Source organism: Bombina bombina, chromosome 4 (assembly GCF_027579735.1).
Source record: "Bombina bombina isolate aBomBom1 chromosome 4, aBomBom1.pri, whole genome shotgun sequence".
Lineage (NCBI taxonomy): Eukaryota > Metazoa > Chordata > Amphibia > Anura > Bombinatoridae > Bombina > Bombina bombina.
Window position 1 is genome coordinate 51,292,557 of NC_069502.1, and position 21,300 is coordinate 51,313,856.

Here is a 21,300-nt window from a genome sequence, read left to right on the forward strand (position 1 = left end):
GACTGGGATTGTGCTTTTGGAGTCAGGGATAACCCAGAACAACTGGAAAATGCGGAGAGTTTATCACCTGGAACTGGAGGGTTTCAAAATGGAGAGCCCCAACAGCCATCGACAACGGAGCAGTTTCATGAGTAACAAGTGAAATAGCCCGCAGCCCCGGAGTCAACAAGAGCCTGAGTGACTATGGAGAAGTCCACCCAGGAAAGGACAACCGTGACCAAAGGTTTCTCCTTAAGCGGTTCCGGGGACGAGGATAAACCACCCAAGGTCTGCCCCCGACAGGACCTTAGGTGTGAGCGTTTCCCGGCCATATAGGACAAGACTTAAAAAGGTGGCCCTGTAACCCACAATAGAGGCAGAGCCTATCCTTCCTCCTAAAGGCCCTCTCTGCCGTGGAGAGAATCGTCAATGCCAACTGCATTGGCTCAGCAGTACCTGGTGACTCGGGACCAGGAGGCATGGGAGGAGAGGGAGACATGGGTGGGAACAAACACATAGGAGACAATGGAACAGGAGGTTTCCGCAAGCGCTCCTTGAAAGAGGGCCTCTCTCTGAGTCTGATGTCAATTAGGATAAAAAAAACCAGCAATGCCTCAAGATCCTCTGGTAAATCTCTGGCAGCAACATCGTCTTTAATCCCATCAGAGAGCCCATGAAAGAAGGTGGAAACATGGGCTTCATTGTTCCAACCTACCTCTGTGGCAAGTGTACGGAACTCAATAGCATACTGAGCAACAGATCTTGTACCTTGCTGAATGGACATGAGTCATTTAGCAGCAGAGGAGGAGCGAGCTGGAACATCAAATGCCCTTCGAAAGGAGGCCAAAAATTCAGGGTAATTTGAAATCACAGGTTTATTAGTCTCCCACAAGGGATTAGCCCAGGCAAGAGCTGTGTCAGGGAGTAACGAGATGAGAAATCCCACCTTAGCTCTGTCAGAGGAAAATGCCTGAGGTAACATCTCAAAGTAAATGCCCACCTGGTTCAAAAACCCTCTGCACTGAATAGGATAGCCTCCATATCGCTGAAGTAGAGGTGCAGAACCGTACATGCTCCTGGTTGGCATAGGTGAAGCAGCGGAAACAGGAGCAGCCATAACTTTCGGGACACTTTGGTCCAAATGTGCAGTATGAGTCAGCAGGGTTTGCAGGGCTAGTGCAAATTGATCCAAGTGGTGATCCTTTACATCCATCCTGGAAATGATGGCAGGTAAAGGTGGATAATTAGCAGCATCAGGATTCATGGCCTTTGCGTAATGTCAGGGTGCCAGGAATCAGACTGAGACGAGAAGTTCAAAAATAATCACACCTTTATTAATAGCAAAAAATAATAAATAGTCTACAAGTCAAATAACAAGCCAGGAGTCAAAACCAGAGCTGGTAGTCAGACGAGCCGAGTCAGGAGCCAAAGCGAATAGTCAGACGAGCCGGAATCAGGAACAAGGAAAACAGCAGAGTCAGGAACAAGCCAGGGATGAGGAACCAGGAAGGACGTCAGGCAGCCAGGTAATACACAGGAACTCTCACAAACAGGTCTGAGACAATGCAAAGGCAAAGCATACTGAACAGAGGCCCTTTAAATAATAAGTGATGACATCACAATTCTGAGACTGCATCCTGTCTCACACGGATGATGCACACCAGTCTGGCCATAAAAGGAAGTGCAGGAAATCAGCAGCATCCCCCACAATGCACCATAGTCAGGAAGAGAGGTGAGTAAAATGGCTGCCAGCAGCACATGGCAAACACAACAGGGAAAAAAACCCTGACAGTATTGAGTCCTTTGGGGGTCAAGGTCCCCAATTCATAGGTCCATCTTGCTTCTTTTTGGAGGAACTGTTAACCCCTATCTCCCCCTCTGTAGTAAAGATTTGCCAATTATTCTTCAGACTTTCTGAAATACCTTCTTTGTCATGTGTAAATGTTGTAGTGAAGGTCAGTCTTGGCTGAGATTGTAACTCATCTTTGTGGTCTCTGTCAAGGTAGTTTTGATGTTTTTTAACTCCTTTTCAGGATATCCCCTGTCTGTAAACCTATTTTTCATTTCTTCCAGCTGTTTGGCCAGATTCGGCTTTTCCGTGTTGTTTCTTAACACCCTTTTAAATTGTGAGTTGAGCAATGACCTTTTTAAGACTGGAGGATAACAGGTTGTGTAATGAAGTATATAATTTCTGTCAGTCTCCTTTCTATATAGAGCCATTTCCCTTGTATAGGCATACGTCTAGAAAATCTATGGTGGAAGTATTGTAATTCTTTTTAAATTTTAACTGGAGATACCTGATATAATTGTTGGAGCCAATGAAAAATTTCTTCTTCCGTACTCACCAGATTAGTATCAAGTCATCGATATATTGCTTTAATAGTTTTATTCTCTGATCTTGGAAGAACTAGGTATCTTGAGTTTCAAACTCTGCCATTAAAAGATTAGCCTAGGGTGGGGCCACATTGGACCCCATCACTGTTCCAGTAAGTTGCAAATACAGTTGTTTCTCAAATTTAAAATAATTGGTGGTCAGTCAGAATTCTAGCAATGTAATAATCACTTCTGTTGGAGGTCCCACATATGGGCTTCTACGTAACTGTTTCTCCACCACTCTAAGTCCTAGTTGGTGTGGGGGTGACAGTGTATAGACTTGTGTATATACTTGTCAGATCCAGTGTTACAAGAAAATCCATTTCTTCAATTGGCTCCAGTTTGTCCAAAGTAGTGAGGAGCATATTAGAATCCAAAAAGAATGTGTCCATGCATCTTACCAATGGCTGGAAATGTTTGTCCACATATATGGCCAATGGACTGGATGGCCGACACTATTGGTCTTCCTGGTGGTTGATCTAATCTTTTGTGTATTTCTTGCATGGTATAAAATACCGGTAATCTGGTATAAGGTGTTTTCAAATATTCTAGCTCCTGTTTTGTTATAAAACTATTTTGGAAGATCAGATCCAGGTAGTTGTCTATTTTCTCTTTGAAGATCCCTGTAGGGACCCTTGGTAGACTGCAGTAAGTCCCTGAGTCTTCTAATGGTAGCAAGGCCCCTTCCCTATAGTCCTTATAAAGGACTATGGCCCCATCTTATTGGCTTCTCAAATTATGATGGTTGGGTCTTGTGACAATGTTTTATTCGCTTGCCATTCAATCTTGGTAAGGTTATTAATCCTGATGTTTTGTGTCATCCCCCCATATAAAAGATCCATCCCATGACAATCCCCCTATTTCTGGGAGAATCTAATAGCACCCACTATAGTAGCTCCTTTGTATAGGTGTTATCTGTTATTTGCAAATCAGTAATCCAATCAGTAATTAACTTAGATTATTATGATGCTTATATAGCTAATGGACCTACACGACTATTCTACATTACATCCTATTCTACCTTATGTACACAGTATGTTAGCGAACAGGTAGTCATACCAACAGGATTTGTATATTCTAATGTCCTGTATTAACATATCTTGCACTTATAAATAGCGATCTGCTGCTCAACAGTTTTTTTTTCCGAGTTTTTTAATCTTTAATTCATATTATTATTTCCTAATTTGTTCACATATGCACTTTATAACACAATGTTTAGATTTATATGATAGTATGTTTTGTTAATATTTTTACAGGGACGGAACGTGCGCCACCATCGTTAGCACAGTGACATCACTTGATCCATTTCCGGGTGTTGCTTTGGCGCCGCAGCGGGATGATCGACAGCGTTCTGACTGCTTTCTGGCTTTATAACCACATTATTGGTAAGTGAACTTCTATACTTGTTTTTCTCACTTGAGTCTGAAAACGGGGCTACTCCCCGAAATGTTAACTCCTTACTAAAAACACTTGAGATCACAAATGACGAGTACACCCTACATTAATATACGTATACATATGTGTGTGTGTGTGCATATTCTACATTATTTTGAGCAGCACCCCGGGATTACAGATTGGGAACAGTGAGTTCTGGTACTTTGATACTATATATATATATATATATATATATATATATATATATATATATATATATATATAAAAATATATATATATATATATATACATACATATATATACATACAATATATATATATATATATATATATATATATATATATATATATATATATATATATATATATACGGGAGTTGCACAGCTTTACAGGTAAATAGATAAAAACACATATTTACTCAACATTAATTTTAAAAAAGTGTTATACTGTATATTTACTATAAATTTTTCATGTTCCATATGTTCTATGCATCTATAAATAGATATTACTTTATATATATATATGCTAGTCGATAAGTCTGCCCAGACAGCAGTCTAATTATTTTTTAAACTAAAAAATCTAACATTACAGAAAATAAAAAAATCAAATGACCAAATTTAACAAAATTAAACCTTATCCCTACGAAAATAAAAAGACCCCCCAAAATAAAAACACCCCTACTCTAAGAATAAACTACCAGTAACTCTTAAAAGGGTTTTTTTGCAGGGCATTGCCCCAAGATAATCAGCTCTTTTACAAAAAAATATACAAAGTCCCACCTAACATTAAACCCCAACAACCCCAAAATAAAAGAACCTAACACTTGAAAACCTAAGCTACCCACTGCCCTTAAAAGGGCATTTAGCTCTTTAACTGCCCATCCCTAATCTAAATAAAACAACTCCGCCCCCCAAAAAAACTTAAAAATACTAAATCTAACCCCCAGGTTGGTACTCACGGTTCCTGAAGTCTGGCGGAGAAGGTTCCTGTTCCAGCCTAAGAAGTCTTCTTCCAAGCACAACCTCTTCTTCTTCCAGGAACATCCTGCACGGAAGATTGAAGACCGCAGAGCTGAAGACCGACGATCCTAGAACTGCAGACCGGTGACAGTGGAGCCAGAGAGCATGGAGGATCCTCTTCGTACGATCTCCACCGTACGCTGAATAGTGAATTCAAGGTACGCGATTAAAGATGGCATCCCTTGAATTCCTATTGGCTGATTTGATTCTTCCATATCAAATCATCCAATAGGAGATGAGCTACTCAAATCCTATTGGCTGTTCAAATCAGCCAATAGGATGAGAGCAAGTGAAATTCTATTGGCTGATTTGAATTTCACTTGCTCTCATCCTATTGGCTGATTTGAACAGCCAATAGGAATCTAAGGGACGCCATCTTGGATGATGTCATTTAGAGGTACCTTCATTCATTGGGTAGTTGTCGTTGGAAGATGATGCTCTGCGCCAGATGTCTTGAAGATGGATTCTGAATTCTATCAGCCAATCGGAATTAAGGTTAAAAAAATCCTACTGGCTGATCCAATCAGTCAATAGGATTGAGCTTGCATTCTATTGGCTGTACCAATCAGCCAATAGAATGTAAGCTCAATCCTATTGGCTGATTGATTCTGATCAGCCAATCAGAATCTAAGGGACGCCATCTTGGATGACATAATTTAAAGGTACCTTCATTCAGCAAGAAGACGTTGATTGAAGAGGATGCTCCGCGCCGGATGTCTTGAAGATAGAGCCACTCCGCGTCGGAAGGATGAATATAGAAGATGCCGTCTTGGTGAAGACTTCTCCCCTTCTGGAGGACCACTTCTGCTGGCTTCCTTGAGGACATCTTGCTGCTTGGATGAAGACTTCTCCCGGTAAGTGGATCTTAGGGGGTTAGTGTTAGGATTTTTTAAGGGTGTATTGGGTGGGTTTTATTTTTAGGTTAGGGCTTTGGGCAGCAATAGAGCTAAATACCCTTTTAAGGGCAATGCCCATCCAAATGCCCTTTTCAGGGCAATGGGGAGCTTAGGTTTTTTTAGTTAGGGTTTTATTTGGGGGTTGGTTGTGTGGGTGGTGGGTTTTAATGTTGTGGGGTTGTGTGTATTTTTTTTTTTTTACAGCTAAAAGAGCTGATTTCTTTGGGGCAATGCCCAGCAAAAGGCCCTTTTAAGGGCTTTTGGTATTTTGTTTAGGCTAGGTTTTATTTTATTTTGGGGGAATTTTTTATTTTGATTTAGTGTTTGTTTGTTTTTTTGTAATTTAGCTAATTGTATTTAATTTATTTAATTCAATTTAATTTAGGTAAGTTATTTAATTGTAGTGAGGTGTTACTGTAACTTAGGATAGGTTTTATTTTACAGGTAAATTTGTATTTATTTTATCTAGGTAGTTATTAAATAGTTTAATAACTATTTAGTAACTATTCTACCTAGTTAAAATAAATACAAACTTGCCTGTAGAATAAAAATAAACCCTATGCTAGATACAATGTAACTATTAGTTATATTGTAGCTAGTTTAGGTTTTATTTTATAGGTAAGTATTTAGTTTTAAATAGGAATAATTTAGGTAATGATAGTAATTTTATTTAGATTGATTTAAATTACATTTAAGTTAGGGAGTGTTAGGGTTAGGGTTATATATAGGTTTAAAGTGTTAATAAATTTAGAATAGTGGCGGCGACGTTGGGGGCAGCAGATTAGGGGTTAATAAGTATAATGTAGGTGACGGCGATGTTGGGGGCAGCAGATTAGGGGTTAATAGTTATAATGTAGGTGGCTGCCATGTCCGGAGCAGCAGATTAGAGGCTAATAAGTATAATGTAGGTGTTGGCGATGTTAGGGGCGGCAGATTAGGGGTTAATAATATTTAACTAGTGTTTGCGAGGCGGGAGTACGGAGGTTTAGGGGTTAATATGTTTATTATAGTAGTGGCGATATAGGGAGCGGCAGATTAGGGGTTAATAATTTATTTTAGTGCTTGCGATGCGGAAGGGCCTCGGTTTAGGGGTTAATAGGTATTTTATGGGTGTTAGTGTACTTTTTTGCACTTTAGTTATGAGTTTTATGCTACAGCTTTGTAGCGTAAAACTCATAACTACTGACTTTAACCCCTTAAGGACAACAGCACTTTTCCATTTTCTGACCGTTTGGGACCAAGGCTATTTTTACATTTCTGCGGTGTTTGTGTTTTCCTGTAATTTTCCTCTTACTTATTTACTGTACCCACACATATTATATACCGTTTTTCTCACCATTAAATGGACTTTCTAAAGATATCATTATTTTAATCATATCTTATCATTTACTTTTAAAACAATTATAAAATATGATTAAAAAAAATTGAAAAAAACACACTTTTTCTAACTTTTACCCCCAAAATCTGTTACACATCTACAACCACCAAAAAATACAGATGCTAAATAGTTTCTAAATTTTATCCTGAGTTTAGAAATACCCAATGTTTACATGTTCTTTGCTTTTTTTGCAAGTTCCTTCTCTGGGATCCCCTTTGTTCAGAAATAGAAGACATATGTGCATCACACTTGTAATATGCCCAGCAGTGAAGGGGTTAGTTAGGCAGCTTGTAGGGAGCTTGCATGGTTAATTTTAGCTTTAGTGTAGAGATCAGTCTCCCACCTGACACATCCCACCCCCTGATCCCTCTTCCCTCTCCCACCCCACAATTGTCCCCACCATCTTAAGTACTTGCAGAATGTCTGGCAGCTGTGTGCCAGTACACAGTTTGCCCCCACAAAAAGTTTTTTTTTATTTTATAAAATATACATTTTTCTGTAGTGTAACTGCCCCCCTCAATACCTCCACCCACTCCCACTCCCAGATCCTTTTAACTTTATTTTTTACTCCCCTCCCTCCCTCTCCCTCCATCCACTTCAGGAACATTCATTGGTGTCAGTAGTTGCTGCGCACACACATGCACGTGCCCCCGCAGGCTCCCGGCACCCTGCATGCACAAAAAACAAATGCCGGGTAGCGATGGGCTACCCGCCTCCCTTCTAAGCTCCCACCCACCAATGATCGGCACCATCACTACTGGTGCAGAGAGTGCCACAGAGTTGCTCTCTCTGCATTGGATGCTTGAAAAAGGGTATTGCAGGATGCCTCAATATCGAGGCATCACTACAATACCCTGAGAGCTGCTGGAAGTGATAGCAATTGCTTCCAGCATTCACTTAGACCAAGGATGTACCAGGTACATCCATTTTCACTAACTGACAGTTTTTCCCGGATGTACCTGGTATGTCATTGGTCATTAAGGAGTTAAAGTGCATTAGGAATCTTGTACCACTCACTTTTTGGCCTCCCAGGACAAACTCGTAATACCGGCGCTATGGAAGTCCCATAGAAAAAAAGACTATACACAATTTGCGTAAGTTGATTTGCAGTAAGGCCAAAAAAGTGTGCGGTACACCTATACCTGCAAGACTCATAATACCAGCGGGCGTAAAAAAAGCAGTGTTATAACGCTGATTTTTTACCTTAACGCAAAACTCGTAATCTAGCCGTTTGTTATTTAAATAGTTATTTGCGTTGTGGGTTTTAGCAGTTTAAAGGGTTAATAAGCTAATTAGATTTATTTCGATGTAGGGGTTTTGTGGTTTAGGGGTTAATAGGGTAAATAGGTTTATTGCGATGCAGGGGTTTTGTGGTTTAGGGGTTAATAGGGAAAATAGGTTCATTGCGATGTAGGGATTTTGCATTTTAGGAGTTAATACTTTGTGTAGGATTTTTTTTTGTTATATTTTGTGCAGGCGGTGTGTGTTTTTTAATACTTTATTATGGGTGATTAGTTGTTGCTTTTGTAATACTCCGTTTGCCTTTTTTTACTCCGTTTTCCATTTTCGGAATCCACCGGGATGCAGCGTGCCATCTTCGGAATCCACCGGGATGCAGTGTGGTGGTGAAAGAATCCACCTTCGGTGGATTCTTTCACCACCCTGCCATTTTCGCTGCATCCAGGTGAATTCTTTTGTCCTCGCACTGCCAACATTCCATTGAGGATGCTTGCGCAACTGCCGACGGCGACGGACATTACAAACGCAATTATACTATAGATATATACTGTATATATATATATATATATATATATATATACAGTATATATGTATACGTCTATATAATTATATACACATATAAGTAAATATATATATATATATATATATATATCAAAATATTATCAGATATATGTATAAATATGTATTTATGAAGAAATAGAACATATTCTATGTGAAATACATTGGAATGTGAAATATTCCTATTTTCATGTCGGGTTAGTGCTCTTGAGAATATGCAATCGGATTTGCGCTCTAGTTGGGAGTTAGGTTTCCACTTTTTAGCTCCATTGACTTCTACGGGGGAAATACGTTATCATGCGCATGATATTCTAAGTTTGGCTGTTTTCGCACAACGGGTTAAATCGAAAACTGTTTACTTTTAACTTGTTAATACGACGCATGTAAAAAGCTTAGTTCTAGCAGAGTAAGCGCTCGAGCAGGAGTGTTAAATACTGTTCCACTTGTAATCTGGCCTATAGTTAGCTTTACAAAGAATATGGTTTACTTAAAAGATTATAGTGTTTACCAGTTGTGTTTGAGATTTCTCCGTCTGAGCATCGCACACAGTCATAGCAGCACACAGTCATTTCTCCTTCCCGCTTTGCTTTGCTAAACCCAGGCAAACATTTAGAACTACATGAAGAGTGAGGATTCTATGAAGAAAATACAAGTCTTTAGGTTAGAAACGTTGTCACTAAATAAAAGTAATACAATCATGTGACAACACATGGTCATCATCCACACAATGCTTTTAGTGCAAATGACAACCTTGTGTCATCAGCCAGGAGGGAAAGGGGGTTTTAGGCACTTATAACAGGCCATCAAAAAGGCATAGAGACCCTGAGAACCTCTTGTTTTAAAGCCAATAATACCTTCATTAAATAAATCCCCTATAAAGCTTTAACAGCCAGGTGATCACTGTGGTAATTGTGATCACCTGAGATAAACATCCATTTATTTGCATAGAGGGTCATGGGAGCCCCTGTGTAGATCAAAGTTACATAACTGTACTGAAAGGCCTTTATTTAAATTTGGATAACCATGTCTTCCTTTGACTATAGAGTTTGGGAAAAACACACACATCCTAACTCCACAAAGACGTTAAACATATAGTTATATCACTCTAGAGCCAGATAGAACTGTCAGTCTTGAGTGGAAAGTGCTGCTGATTTAGTTGCACAGCGGGGTTGTTTTTATAGCCACTGTAGGAATAGTGATCACCTGGCAATAATACAGATGCATTTGTTTGAGTAAAGGCTCATTCTTGTTTACAACTTTCTGTAATAAAATTGTAATTAAAGTATGCAATTTTTTTGTTTTTTTTGCAGATACTGTCTTAATATATACATAATGATGGCAGAGCTGAACCTGTTGGGTCTGCTGAAAAAAAAGTATAAGTGCAAACAATTAATAACATAAAGTAGTGCTTGTGTGAGTTAAAGTCCCTTGTTGCAGCTGGAGTCCCACAAACTGGTATATGTAGATATACCAGCACAATAAATTAAATAAATAAATAAATATGGATACAGGGGTAGTGCAGCACAGTCGAGAGATAGTAAAATAGAAAAAAAAACTGATCAGTAAGAGGTAAGTTCCACATGTAATTGTATAGATCCCTTCTGCACACATAGGTCCCCAGAGGAACAGCAAGAAAGTAGGAACCACATGAGGGACCCTATGGCCCCTATTTAAGAAAGTCTGGCAGACCTGATCCGACAGTGCGGATCAGGTTCGCCAGACCTCGCTGAATACGGCGAGCAATATGCTCTCGCCATATTCAGCATTGCACCAGCATTGCACCAGCAGCTCTGCAGGGTGCAACGCCGCCCCCTGCAGACTCACGGCCAATGGGCTGCCAGCAGGGGGTGTCAATCAACCCGATCGTACTCTATCGAGTTGATTTCCGGCGATGTCTGTCCGCCTGCTCAGAGCAGACGGACAGGTTATGGAGTAGCGGTCTTTGTGACCGCTGCTTCATAACTGCTGTTTCTGGCGAGCATGCAGGCTCGCCAGAAACACGGGGCATCAAGCTCCATTTGGAGCTTGATAGATAGGCCCCTATGGCTTTAATGGGAGCAGCATCTAAAAACTCAAAAACTGCTCAGCAGTTAAGGGGTTAAAGCAAAACTTAAGTCAATTTTTTTCTTCAGTATAATTAACCTGCATAAACCAAATGACCTATTCCAGTTTAGGGGACCTCACTTCTCACTCTGTTAATGTTTTTATTACCACTCACTTTTTTAAAAAAATTACATTATTTTCCCCAACCTGGCAGGATTTAAAGTCAATCCAAAGTGATTATCCTTACTGTAAGGTAGGATAGCTTAGGATATTTTGGAAAATAGGCGGAGAATGAAAAGAAAGGGCTAACTGGTAATGGGGATTATAAAAGCAAATAGTGGTTCTGAAACTGGGATTTGGCAAAAAGCTAAAGTTAGAATATTGCATGCGTCTTCACATATTCCCCTATAGAAGTTAATGGAGGGAAAAGAAGTGAAAAAAAACACCCAATTTGCGCACAAACCTGATCACATATTTGCTAAGGCTCTAACATGGAAATATAAATTAAATATTTCCCATTTCAATGTTCTTTATATAGCAGAATATGTTCTATTTATTTATAAATTTATATTTCTACATATATTTGATGGTATTTTGATACAATATATATTTCTACATACAGTATTGATATAGCTTAGGGAGAATGGGGGGATTTTGGCATTTAAGCCAAGTGTAGAATTATACACTCAGTGAATAGAATAAATAATAGAAAATTAAATTAACACTTTATTTAACAGATATGCAAAAACGAACATTACCATAGGTAGACACTGTAGTTAAATAGAGGGTCTGGGTACAATTACTTCCACCCCCTCAAATGAGGTTTAGCTAATACAGTATCTATCTACAATTAAAAAAAGATACTATAAAGACCATTGAGAAACATGGGAATTCCAACCAAACTCTGCCCGCCGACGCGTTTCCGTCACTGTAACGTGACTTCGTCAGGGCAACATGCCCTGACGAAGTCACGTTACAGTGACGGAAACGCGTCACTGTTACAGTGACGGAAACGCGTCGGCGGGCCGAGTTTGGTTGTAGCGTGGTTGCTTGAATCAGATACAGCACACACGAGCGGCTTCTTATAAGTTATATCCGCTCTGGATATAATAGTTTCTATTTTGTGGGACAATTTTTGCAGCACCTATTAAGGCGCTATCTAGACACAGATGATATTTGTGGTAACTAGAATGGCTGCAACGATTACTTTATAGCTACTTTACCCTTAAACAATATTAGCTCTAATTTGTATCCTTTACAAACGGGGTCACCTCTTTTTAACTGATATAGACTAAGAGGATAATGGCAATGACCCATTGATTTGTAAATAATAGCTGAATGCTGTGATATGTATGTGACATACAGATATTGTATATAGGGAATACAGTCAGAAATCGTCCGACTCTGTTAAATCAGAGCGGTACGCAGGTAGGAGGTCGCCTTTGAGCGCACAGACAGTGTGAATACTGTTGTGAATGAATTGATTGTGAATTACTCTGTATCCTACTTTCTCCTGTTCCCTATAATTGGACCGTAATAATCACATGCTATAACACACTCTGTAGCCCTCATTTTAATATAGATGCTGTCTAAAAGGCAACTGAATTATAGAAACTGGTAGTGGAATTCCCATGCTTCTCAATGGCCTTTATAGAATCTTTTTTTAATTGTAGATAGATACTGTATTAGCTAAACCTCATTTGAGGGGGTGGAAGTAATTGTACCCAGACCCTCTATTTAACTACAGTGTCTACCTATGGTAATGTTTGTTTTTGCATATCTGTTAAATAAAGTGTTAATTTAATTTTCTATTATTTATTCTACATACAGTATTGCACAAAAGTGAGAACACCCCTTACATTTGTGAATATTTTTTAATATATCTTTTCATGTGATAACACTGAAGAAATCACACTTTGCTACAATGTAAAGTAGTGAGTTTACAGCCTGTATAACAGTGTATATTTGCTGACCCCTCAAAAGTGAGTACACCCCTAAGTGGAAATGTCCAAATTGGGCCCAATTAGCCATTTTCCCTCCCCCGGTGTCATGTGACTCGTTAGTGTTACAAGGTCTCAGGTGTGAATGGGGAGCAGGTGTGTTAAATTTGGTTTTATCGCTCTCACATTCTCTCATGCTGGACACTGGAAGTTCATAATGGCACCTCATGGCAAAGAACTCTCTGAGGACTTAAAAAAAAGATTTGTTGCTCTACATAAAGTTGGCCTAGGCTATAAGAAGATTGCCAAGACCCTGAAACTGAGCTGCAGCACGGTGGACAAGACCATACAGCGGTTTCACAGGACAGGTTTCACTCAGAACAGGCCTCATCATGGTTGACCAAAGAAGTTAAGTGCACATGCTCAGCGTCATATCCAGAGGTTGTCTTTAAGAAATAGTCATATGAATGCTGCCAGCATTGCTGCAGAGGTTGAAGGGGTGGGAAGTCAGCATGTCAGAGCTCAGACCATACATTGCACTCTGCATCACATTGGTCTGCATGGCTGTCATCCCAGAAGGAAGCCTCTTATAAAAATGATGCACAAGAAAGCCCGCAAACAATTTTCTGAAGACAAACAGACTAAGGACATTAATTACTGGAACAATGTCCTGTGGTCTGATGAGACCAAGATAAACTTATTTGGTTCAGATGGTGTCAAGCGTGTGTGGCAGCAACCAGGTGAGGAGTACAAAGACAAGTGTGTCTTGCCTACAGTCAAGCATGGTGGTGGGAGTGTCATGGTCTGGGCCTGCATGAGTGCTGCCAGCACTGGGGAGCTACAGTTCATTGAGGGAACCATGAATGCCAACATGTACTGTGACATACTGAAGCAGAGCATGATCCCCTCCCTTTGGAGAATGGTCCACAGGGTAATATTCCAACATGATAACAACCTCAAACACACCTCCAAGATGGCCACTGCCTTCCTAAAGAAGCTAAGGGTAAAGGTGATGGACTGGCCAAGCATGTCTCCAGACCTAAACCCTATTGAGCATCTGTGGGGCATCCTCAAATGGAAGGTGGGGGGGGGGGGTGCAAGGTCACTAACATCCACTAGCTCTGTGATGTCATCATGGAGGAGTGGAAGAGGACTCCAGTGGCAACCTGTGAAGCTCTGGTGAACTCCATGCCCAAGAGGGTTAAGGCAGTGCTGGAAAATAATGGTGGCCACACTTTGGGGCCCATTTATCAAGCTCCAAACGGAGCTTGTGGGCCCGTGTTTCTGGCGAGTCTTCAGACTCGCCAGAAACAGCAGTTATGAAGCGGCGGTCTAAAGACCGCTGCTCCATAACCCTGTCCGCCTGCCCTGATGAGGCGGACAGGAATTGCCGGAAATCAACCCAATCGAGTATGATCGGGTTGATTGACACCCCCTTACTGGCGGCCCATTGGCCGCGAGTCTGCAGGGGGCGGCATTGCACCAGCAGCTCTTGTGAGCTGCTGGTGCAATGCTGAATACGGAGAGTGTATTGCTCTCCACATTCAGCGAGGTCTTGAGGACCTGATCCGCACTGTCAGATCAGGTCCGCAAGACCTTTGATAAATAGGCCCCAAAATATTGACACCTTAGGCCCAATTTGGAAATTTCCACTTAGGGGTGTACTCACTTTTGTTGCCAATGGTTTAAACATTAATTCCCACTCTAGAATGCACAACAGCACTCTCTGCCCTGACTACTTATAGGCAGAATAGAAAACGGAAATGTTAAAATTTTACTTTTATTAACATATACACATAAAAATAGGGTAAGATTAAAATTAAAACAATGAAAGAAAAGTGGTAGGATGATAAACCCTGGTTAATAGTAAATTATAGGCCTTTGCAGCTCAATGACCTTAAGTCATCTTTCCAGGGTCAATGAAAATAGAGCAGTTATGTAACTCTTACAATTATTAAGGCCGCTAACAGTATAAGTTTCTCTAGATCAAATATCCACCTACGAAACTTCTAACAGCATATAATCCATGCAGTTCCCTTATATATAATAAATAGGGCCTTAAATATGGCCGCACATATAAGTATAGCTAGGATGTAGTAATATACTACCCCATTCATAGGTAAGGATTGCATCAATCATCTAGAGTATGCCTACTGTTTGCTGTTATCCAGCTAATGTAATAGCGGTACTGTTGAATTATATATTAATAAATGATGTACTGCAGTTTCAGTCTATGCCCGGTACTAACAGGTTAGTTAGAGAAAAATGTTAGTATGGTGGATATCACATTCATATGCTTATGATGCTTAGTTCAACAAAATCATTCAACTAGCTTAAATATGTATTAATATAATAAAGGCAAAGTATCGTATAATGTATAGATACAATGTTTCAGTTATTTAGACAATGTTTATATTATCGCAAAATTTTAGAAATATGGCGAGCTGTGTATATAAAGGTAAAGTGCTATTAATCTAGCTCACTCATGTGGTGCTACCAAAGTGTTACTATCATCATCCAGATAGAGATAATGTAACTATTAAATCCAATATAGATCTATAGCTCCAAGGATTCACTCAGAAGAATAATAATGAGAGGCTAGAAGAGGTTAATTAAGTCTAATATATCTAAGCAAAATAATGGCTATTGCAAAAATATCAGTTGAGAGAGCATATGATCTTAAATATAAGGCCCTATTTATTATATACAGTATAAGGGAACTGCATGGATTATATGCTGCTAGAAGTTTTGTAGGTGGATATTTGATCTAGTGAAACGTATACTGTTAGCAGCCTTATTTACCTTAAGAGTTACATAACTGCTCCATATTCATTGACCCTGGAAACATTACTTAAGGTCATTGAACTACAAAGGCCTATAATTTACTATTAACCAGGGTTTATCATCCTACCTCTTTTCTTTTGTTGTTTTAATTTTAATCCTACCCTATTTTTACGTGTATATATTAATAAAAGTTACATGTTTTCTATTCTGCCTATAAGTAGTCAGGGCAGAAAGTGCTGTTGTGCATTCTAGAGTGGGAAGTATCTCTCTTTCTTTCCCATATTTGTTTTAGTTCATTCTTGCTAAGCACCTGTCATGCTCCTCCCGTTCATCGCCGTGTTGCCGCGGCTCCCGGATCTTCTCAGTGTGAATGACGTCACGTTGCTTAGCAACGTGACGCGTCCTCTGACACTCCCTCTGATGACGTCGCCGCTCCTGCCTTTAAACCACGGCGGGAGATCTTACTCGGGGCCCGTTTGTTGGATTTCTCTGGCGTTGTGAGTACTATTTCTGAACCTGTCTGACTTTGCTTCTGATGCCTGGATACCGACTACTGCCTGCCTGACCTAGCTTATACCTTGTCCCTACTACTGATGCCTGGATACTGACTCTTGCCTGCCTGACCTTGCTTTTGCCTAGTCCCTTTATCTATCTCTGGATATATATTGCCTTTGCCAGTCAGCTTCAGTCTTGTCCTGCTACAGCCTTGCCTTAAGTAAGCATAATCTTTTGTTTGTTGCAAACCTACTTAAAGGGACATTTTCTTTTACAAGCTGCTAAAAAGAACTTTATCTTTGTTTGTTGCAAACCTGCTTAAAGGGACATTTACTTTTACAAGCTGCAAAAGAGAATTTTGTCTTTTTGTTTGTTGAAAACCTGTTTAAAGGGACATTTACTTTTACAAGCTGCAAAAGAGAACTTTGCCTTTTTGTTTGTTGCTAACCTAATTAAAGGGACATTTACTTTTACAAGCTGCTTAAAGAGAACATTATCTTTTATATTTTGCAAAACCTGCTTAAAGGGACGTTTACTTCTACAAGTTGCTAAGTGAACTTTTATCATTTGTTTGATTCAAATCTTCTAAAAGGAACGCTAACTCTTTTGTGGCTATTCTGCTTAAAGGAACTATTATTATTTTTTGTAACCTATCGTATTTGTTTCCTGAGTGGGTCACGTCCTGGTTATTTCTCAGTGTGCTAGCGTGTGTTTTACTTTTCACGGTAGAAGTTGGGTTAAACCCCGGACTGATTCCTAAACGGCTGACAGCACCACTCCCTTTGTGTAACAAATATTAATGTACAGTATATAATAATATTTACACTGAGATAAATGCCCATATGTAGTGCCATTGCTTACTCTTTAGTGGTTTAGACATTAATGGCTGTGTGTTGAGTTATTTTAAGGGGACAACAAATTTACACTGTTATACAGGCTGTATACTCACTACTTTACATTGTAGCAAAGTGTCATTTCTTCAGTGTAGTCACATGAAAAGATATAATAAAATATTTACAAAAATGTGAAGGGTGTACTCACTTTTGTGAGATACTATATATATTCCTCAGAGATTTTGGCCCATATTAACATTATAGCATCACACAGTTGCTGCAGATTTTGTCGGCTGCACATCCATGATGCGAATCTCCTGTTCCACTACATCCCAAAGGTGTTATATTGGATTGAGATCTGGTGACTGTGGATGCCATTGGAGTACAGTGAACTCATTGTCATTCACAAAACCAGTTTGAGATGATTTGTGCTTTGTGACATGATGCATTATCCTGCTAGAAGTAGCCATTAGAAGATGGGTACACTGTAGTCATAAAGGGATGGACATGGTCAGCAACAATATTCAGGTAGGCAGTGGCGTTTAAACGATGCTCAATTGGTACTAAGTGTGTCAAGAAAATATCCCCCACACCATTACACCACCACCAGCAGCCTGAACCGTTGATACAAGGCAGGATGGATCCATGCTTTCATGTTGTTTACGCCAAATTCTGACCCTACCATCTGAATGTCGCAGCTGAAATTGAAACTCATCAGACGAGGCAACGTTTATCCATTTTTCTATTGTCCAATTTTGGTGAGCCTGTGCGAATTGTAGCCTCAGTTTTCTGTTTTTAGCTGACAGGAGTGGCACCCGGTGTGGTCTTCTGCTGCTGTAGCCCATCTGCTTCAAGGTTCGATGTGTTGTGCGTTCAGAGATGGTATTCTGCATACCTTGGTTGTAATGAGTGGTTATTTGAGTTACTGTTGCCTTTATATCATCTCAAAGCAGTTTGTCCATTCTCCTCTGACCTCTGACATTAACAAGGCATTGTCGTCCACACAACTGCCACTCACTGGATATTTTTGGACCATTCTCTGTAAACCCTATAGATGGTTGTGCGTGAAAAGCCCAGTAGATCAGCAATTTTTTTTTTTTTTTTTTTAAGTAAATTTTATATTGAAGTTAAAGTAAAGATTAACAAACAAGATTCGCCTTTGAACAAATGTTACATCAAAATAAGTAATACATTGTCTGTAAACAAATATTATCGACAAACCAAAATGAGCATGTAGAAATAAGATTACACATGAAGTCTAAAGATGGTAATGGACAAGCTTTTAGGCGAGGTAAAAAGAAACTTAATTTTATGTTATATTATGGGATAGTTGATCTCCACAATGCAAAACAAAAGACTCTTTAAACTGTCAGGGTCAGTGATATTAGCTTGTGGAGAATTGGCATATGTATTGGCCACTCTTGGGCCATAGTATATAAAGGGGGAGGGAAGATCAGCGGGCAAAAGCCGCTCAAAGTATAAGGGGGAGGTAGGGGGGGGAGGGGGAGCGGAGCCTTCAAACAGTAGAGGAGGGGCTCATAATATATTGGAACATTAAATAGGTTCTTCAACTGTTAAATAACTACTGAAGGTAATGATAGGGTTACTAAATTCCCATTTCGGATGAGTCAGTAGAACTTATTACTGCCTATGTAGAGCAGGAAAATCAACTATAGAATAATGGCTTATTAGGAGTTTAGTATACTGTGCAATCGCACAATCCATAGGTACAATGAAAGTCAGGTACAGGATTGCCCCTACCTATTACGTTCCATAGATGCACATATGAGGGGGCATTATCAATGCAATAAGCGTGTATGTACAGTTTATGAATAACAGTGGGCAATCAACAAAAACCTTTCCACATTCTGTAATAGTAGACCTTATTGTATGTTTGGCTCTTTACATCTCCCTTTGTCGCCTGATAAGTGTAATAGGGGATAAGTAATATAATAAGGTTACAGTACCAAGTAACTCCCATCTGGCCAGCTATATATCATGTGAAGTAGATCACATGCAACAGATTTTATAGCAGTATACAATATCTAAATAGGCAAATAATTAAAATATTGAATGTAGAAAAACATCATCATCTAACTGTTGGAAATTTGATTATAATTCAGCTAAACCAGAGTTGTGAGAACTTATAGAACTTTTAGGGGACCGAGCATGGTTGCTCTTCAAATATTAAAGTTAACCTTCTAAATAGGGAGAGTAAAAGAACGAGTCTCAATCTTGGGTCCATTTTTAAGAAATAGGATCTTGGTGGGGATATGCCTCTAAGATATTGGTCGGCTAAATATAGACATAATACTCAGAATAACAATATATTAACTTGTGTCTCTCCTCTGAAGCAGGTAGGTTATGGTCTGCTCCCCATCAAAGCATTGGTTGTTAAATGTGCCAAAGAGAAAACATTGGGAGAGTGAAAATTAGAGCTTCCTAGTCACAAAGGACCAAAGAGTAGTAGTCCCAACTCCGAGATGAATCAGTCTATTGCAGGGTGTAGTTTGAATCTAGTGATGGGGTCACCTTGGATAGATACTGCTGAGGGGCCCATCTTGCGGACCCCTGGGGGAAGCTGATTCCACGGCGGGGCTTCCGCTCTCAAATCTCCAGAAGGGGTTTTAGAAGAAGAGGTTGGAGGCCTATCTGGTAGAAGATCCCATTTCGAGAGAAGGTTTCTGGCTTGTTCCAGGGATGTGATAATGTGTTGCAGATCATCTTTGGTTACAAAAAGACGTACCGGAAAGCCCCACCTGTACTTAATGTCCTTACTCCTGAGGATTCTAGTAAAGTCCCTGTATGCCCTTCTTTGCTGGAGGGTGTGAGGTGAGAGATCAGAGAAGATTTGTAGAGTATTGAACTTCGTGGGGGTCAGTGATCCTGAGTTAACTGCTCTAAGGAATTTTTCCCTAAATGTGAAATAATGCAGTCTCACCACCACATCTCTCGGTTTGTCATTCGAGATGGCTCTCGGTCTAACAGCTCTGTGGGCTCTATCGATGAGGGATTCCGGATCTTTCAAAGGTCCCAGCGCAGCTGTAAAAACTTCTTGCAAGTAGGATTGTAAGTCCTTGGGGAGAACACTTTCAGGAATATCCCTTAGGCGAACATTGTTGCGCCTGGAGCGGTCCTCCAGGTCTGCAAGTTTGCACTCTAATACTGAAATTTGGCCTGCCAGGATTTCCGAGTAAGAGATAAGGTTGGTATGGTCGACTGAGAGGTCCTCTTGCTTGCGCTCAAAGTGTCGGTGCGCTCACCAATTGCGACAATATCTTCTCTCAAGTCAGAGAGATGATTTATCTAACCTCTTGCAAATGGATTCATGGTGTGAGGTCAACATGGTTTTTATCTGGATTCTTCATGTTGTTATTAGCGTTGGCAATGTCTGCCAAGCTTGCGGGTTGTGAGGTGGTTGAAGATTCTCTCTCAATACTTGGCTCTGAGCGGCAGGTTGAATCAGAGAGGTCATCTTCCGAGCATTGCTCCTGCTCTCTACAGGATTGCTGGAAATATTCTTTCATTGTTCTTTTCGGACCTGTGGGGCCTTTCGATTTTCTTCTTTGAGCCTGCAACATAGCTCCTCAAGGTAGATGTTTGTGAACAGTAACGTGGGAGAATATAGCTGCCTCTGGTGTAGGTTATGGGAGCAAACAAATGTTGACAGAAATGTTCATGCAGATTTACTATATACTAATAAAATTTTATCTGCAAGAGAAGATAGAATTGACCCAGTTAGTAAATTGTCTCAGGGGTCAGCAGTATTCATAAATATTCTTATTACTTCTGGGGATTCTGCTCTGAAGGTTTCTCATCTTTCTATTGTTGTCTGGGGTTGCTTTAGATATATGCCAGCAACAGTATCTCTGCGTGGGATTTTTATGCAGAAAAAAAAAAAAAAAAAAAAAGATAAATGAATAAATAGCAAAATGTCCAGCAAGATGTCCACCCTATATATGTTGGAAAGAGGAGCTGTATATTAGGGAATTTGTTCAGAATACACTTGTCACTGGTTGCTGACAACTATACAGTTCAGTACATTTACCCAGCAATGGAGGGCAATGATTGCTGCAACATAAAGATAGACTCCATATGTAATTAAATTTGTGGGCACACAGTTCTGATGGAGAGTGAGGATGTTATGTCACTTAGCGCTGCTATGTTTAAGCTGTTTGATGAGTGTTAATCTGAAACTCTTTTATTTGTCAGCTTAGCCTAGTAGCGTGGAGCTGTGAGTGAGGCAGAGGTTGAGGAGTGTATTTTCACTTAAATAGTCAAGTGCATGTATTTCGCATACCAGTACATCTTTTATAACTTTTTAAGAGATGATTATAGTCAGCTTTCTTACCTCTCCTCTGTCTTCTTG